Below are 5306 nucleotides of genomic sequence, written 5' to 3'. Positions count from 1 at the left end.
TAATTATGTACTCAGAGGTGGGTAGAGTAGTCAAATATTGTACTCAAGTAAGAGTATTGTTGCTTTAAAACAATATAACTCAAGTAAAAGTAAAAAGTATTTTGCATTAAAACTACTCTGAAAAGTACAATTTATCCAAAAAGTTACTCAAGTAAATGTAACTGAGTAAATGTAACTAGTTACTACCCACCTCTGATAATGTTGAACTAATTGAGACCTCACAGCCTAAACTGATAAGCAGCCTGCATGCCCGTTGTCCACTGCAGGGCACAAATCCATTGTCTAAGTGTCTTGTCAAGCTGAATGATGCACAGCTGTTGTTTGGAATGAACCCCCGTGGCCCTGGGGTCTTCCGTCTCTGCTCTCGACCCACACTGGGTCACGGGTGTCGGAGTTTGAGATGAAAATATCCTTCCCCTCCAGGGTTTGGCAGATGAGTGGCAGCTCTGTCTCCTGCTGTGGCTGACCTTGGGAGAGCACTTGAGGCCCTCAAGAGTGTCTGCTGCTTTGGGGAGGTTACTGCAAAGTCACCTTCTTGACAGTTTATTCAATTTGTATGAAACACAGCAATGAGACCACACTATTGACGCTGTCTAGAGAAATCATGAATACATTATCAGAGCGACAAGATTCATCACCTGGGGGTCTGGATGGTCCTTTTACTACGCATGTACAGTGCCTGTGTCCTACAAAACATCCAAAAGGTTACAGGGCACATAATGCATCTTGAGGTATTATCCCAGCAATAACCATCTCACAATTCATTAAATATATCTAGTTATAGCTTTTACCTGATGACTGCAAACCAGCCATTAGCCATTGCTATCCTGCTGCCGCTCTTTTTCCATTAGCAATTACAGTAAATGAAATCATGCAAGGAGCATTAGAGCCTGCTGTTATCTGGGGTAAAAGCTATGACCCACAGAGCTACAGGAGCCTGCATCATATGCTTTGAAATAGACAAGAAAGCACCCAAAGGAACTACTTTAACTGGATCATGCATGACATTAAAATGTGTAAGGACTTTTCCACATTTCAAAGTCCAGTGTGTAGGGGCATATATTGGCAGAAATGGAATATAATAAGTATGTTTTCTCTGGTGTATAACTTCGGTGTTTTCATTACCTTAGAATGAGCCATTTACATCTTCATAGGGAGCAGGTCCAAGCCAGGCTGTGGGGGCAGCAGGCCGAGCAAAGCATTCCAGAGGTCCCTCTCCCCAGAAATGCTTTCCAGCTCCTCCTAGGGGACCCTGAGGTGTTCCCAGGCCAGACGACATATGTAATTCCTCCAGCGTGTCCTGGGTCTACCCTGGGGCCTGCTACCAGTGGGACGTGCCCAGAACACTTCTAACAGGAGGCACCCAGGAGGCATCCTGATCAGATACCCAAACCACCTCAACTGACCCCTTTCGATGCGAAGGAGCAGCAGCTCTACTCCGACCTCCCTCCAGATGAGCCCAGCCATCCTTCTGAGGAAACTCATTTCAGCCGCCTGTATCAGCAACCTCATTCTTGCGGTCATTACCCAGAGCTCATGACCATAGGTCAGGGACACTGAGTTGTCAAGTAAAAGTACTTTATTCAGTGTTTTACTGGATTTAATCACTAGGTCCTTTATTTTTGGAGAGGAAGAGACCTCTGCGGATAATTCGGTTCCTGGTAAAAAAAACCTCCTGAACAATGAACACTTGAGGAAGTCTAACTGAGAAAAGTTTCAACTGGTTGCGATCTACAATCCACACAGCTTGATGTCACTATATCCCCGTAAATCTTACACAATGGCCCTTTTGGTGTATACAGGCAGCAACAATTTAAAAGCAATGTTTACTCTGATATTGTCAAAGGAACTGTCATACTAACAAAGTCCCAAGTCTCTGTGGTCTGGGAAGCCTGAGTGTGAGAAGGCTTGGCTTAGATTCATGGGAAACAAAACTGCCATCTCAACACAGGAGGGCGTTAGAGAGTCTCTTCCTCCATACAGCTCCATAGTGTGTGATCAGCAAAGGCAGGAAATGAAACATAAGTAATTAACATTTCTGAGCTGGTAAGTCATCTCTTTGACCGAAACATACGAAGAAAAACAAAGACAGAAATACTTTAGACTATATAATTTCCAAGCCAATTTAGAGGAACAGGCTGACATCAATAAACACAGAAACCACAAAAGATGAGATGTCCTACAGTATGTTCAACAATAACCTCTGTTGTGATGATAATTCACAGTTGAGTATTATGTTCTGGTATTTTACTGGATGAGTGTTATTGATGCTGCAACAAGTTCAACAGGGTTAACTCCCCAAAAAGTGAAAACAGATGTATGCCATTATAAACAGCCATTTGGATTACTTGGTGTAGGAATTTACTATGACAATATTGTAACACTGAACACAGAATAATTGAAAAACTGGAAAAATAAACACTTTTTTTGGGTCCTCATAAAATGAAAGAGTAGTCTGGAGGGAGACGACAGTATGAACACCAAGTTATGGTAATCTCTTGGCTCAAAAAGTCTTTGGATGAATTTAGGAAGTGCTACCTTAGAGTTGTGTAACTACTGTACAGTAGGATTTCATTTTGATTCTTTCTAAAGATACGAAATCATGTAAATTTATCAGTTCAGACAGGACACTATTGCTGTGTACAGATGTGGAAAATCCAAACCCTGATCAGACATACTTGTCTTTCAACCTTAGCAAAAAGTCTTATGGTGCAACACCACATAAAAGAAGTTGTGGTACCTCAGTGCTGGAATTCCTGTGGTAATCACTATGTTCCTGTGATACATGTGTTGTGGTATTTTTGTCGTACTCTGAGATTTGTTGGCCTTTTTGGGAGAATTTACCATAAGACGTTTGGTGTTCTGTGGCACTCAGGCTATATCTGAGTCCAAGTCTGACACTCTAGTTTGTTATTAAAGTGTGGAGCCAAAAAATAGCATATATGACCAATGTTTCCTGTGTGCTGTGCATTTTGTGACCAACAAAACCAAATGCTAAGATCCTGTCAGTCATGGCCAATATATAATCAGGAAGTCTAGTGGTATTGGTGGCAAATAATTGAGTTGTGGTCTGCTCTACCCTTTGACAGTAATATAAAATGAATAGTAGAACATTTTGGGAAATCTGCTTACTTACTTTCTTTTTAGGAGTTAGATAAAAAGACTGATACAGCAAATAGGTAGCTGGAGGCAGCAGCCAGTTAGCTTAGCTTAGCATAAAGACTGGACATGGGAAAACAGTTAGCCTAGCTCTGTCTGGTGGTAACAAAATCCACCTACCAGCACATCCACCTACAAATTACGCTTAGTAATTAACAAGTTGTATTTTGTTTGGTTATTCCACACAAATACTAATGTGTAAAAATGGCAATGTGTCATTTTAACCAAGTAGCAACTCTAGGGCTGAAAAAATGTCACTAACATGGAAGTGGCAAAAACTGCAGTTCCTTCAATGGCCATTGGAGGCTGGCTCCAAGAGCGAGTCAATCCCCATAGACCTCTAAGTATAAATGCCCCACTTTACAGTAGAAATAAACATGTTTACAGCCTGGTACAAAAAACAGGTTTGGTCTCTAGCTAATTAACCCTTTCATGACAACTGTACGTGGGGTGAATCATGGCAGCTATGTCCATTATTTTTACACAGCCTATGGTTTTAACATTAGGGTTTTGTGCCAGGCAGGCCCCAAGGAAGTGTGCTAGGCTTTTGTTGTGGTCAGACAGTGTAATTACAGTGTAACGTGATGCCCTGCGTGATGCCCTGCGGCCCAAAAGACTTTTTCCCATTGACTTACATGGTGAAAGAGATGTCTGTAAATGAATGGATACATTTTACCAAGCATCACAACCCCCTGAAATGACTTGTTTTACTATCAGGATTTGATCCATTTGGTCCTATAACATTTGGAAAGTCTAGAAGAGCTGCATGAAAAATCATTTTATCCTCATTCAAGTTAATGGAGCTCCAAACCGGAAGGAGCCGGTGGCAGTTAGAACATTTTAGCTTCATGCGTCACTGAGCAACTTTCATAAGAAATTAACAGGGCCCCACCTCCAATGTTATATCCAGGTCCAGACCATTTGTTGGCCTGGAGCAGTAACTTCCTGGAAGTCACGCAATTGCCAAGCTAGCTGTTTCTCCCTGTCTCCAGTATTTATGCTAAGCTAAGTGGCTGCTGGCTGTAGCTTCATGTTTACTGTACAGACATGACAGTGCTATCAATCTTGTCATCTTTTTATCTTTTCTCAAAAAAAAAAAGCAAATTTCCCCGCTGCTGGGCAAATAAAGGATTATCTTATCTCATTCACTGTAATGTTGTGTTCACACTGGGAGTGAATAAAACAATTTGCATGAGTGAATTACTTGTTAAGTCAATGTAAAGACGTGATTAGACGCAAATTCCCACTGGGCGGTGCATTGGAGGCAATGGATGTGATGCGAATGACCCAAATTAAGTGGTGCGAATGAAAAATCTAAACTTCAGTGACCAATTCGCACTGCGAAAGCCAATCAGCATTGAGGTCCTCCAGGGACATATGACCCCAAGGATGTACTGGTGGAAATTCATTCACTGATTCAGCGATTTCACCTGAGTATGATGCGAGTTATTTGTGCATATTGTAATGGTTTTGGGTCCGTGTAGCTCTTTGGAGTTAGAGGACAGGCAGAAACTCACTTCCGCACACGTGTGGGATTTCACAAATGCTAGTCGTTTATTTTTACGTCCACTTATAAACACTCCAACCTTACCAAGCCCGGTTGTACGGCTACTACAATTTCATACATGAACATAATAGTCGCCACACGTACTTACAACCATTACTGTTGTGTTGAGAGACATAAAGAAAAAGCGGGAGCACATAGGTGTACGTCCGACCAGCGTTGGGAGCGCTCTCAACAGACTCAAATCATAACAAGCGCTGCTTGATGACGTTGCTGTTAAGCGACACAGTATACATCGGGCTCTAGTTTCCCAGCGCAGCGCAGGGTGGCGCAGGGTGGCGAACCCCACGCAGAGCTAGTTTCGAGCAGCGCCACCCGAGGAGCGCTCAGTTTGGTAGTTTGGCAGACCGAGGTGCGCTGAGATGGGTGTGGCGGCGCAGCAGGGGGAGGTGTCGACAGATCCAGCTTGGTGCAGTGACAGTTTCGTGCCAAAAGGCTTCGCCGAAGGTGCGCTAAAAGCTCACCAACTGAAACCACGTCTACTGTCAGCACAGGCGGAGCACAGCCGGTGTAAGCCGAAGTTTGGCTGACCGGCGGACAGTGCGCACACGTCACCAAAACCTCAAAGGCAGGTTTCCAGAAT

This window comes from Epinephelus moara, chromosome 14, assembly GCF_006386435.1.
Source record: "Epinephelus moara isolate mb chromosome 14, YSFRI_EMoa_1.0, whole genome shotgun sequence".
NCBI lineage: Eukaryota > Metazoa > Chordata > Actinopteri > Perciformes > Serranidae > Epinephelus > Epinephelus moara.
Note: the sequence above shows the minus strand (reverse complement) of the source record.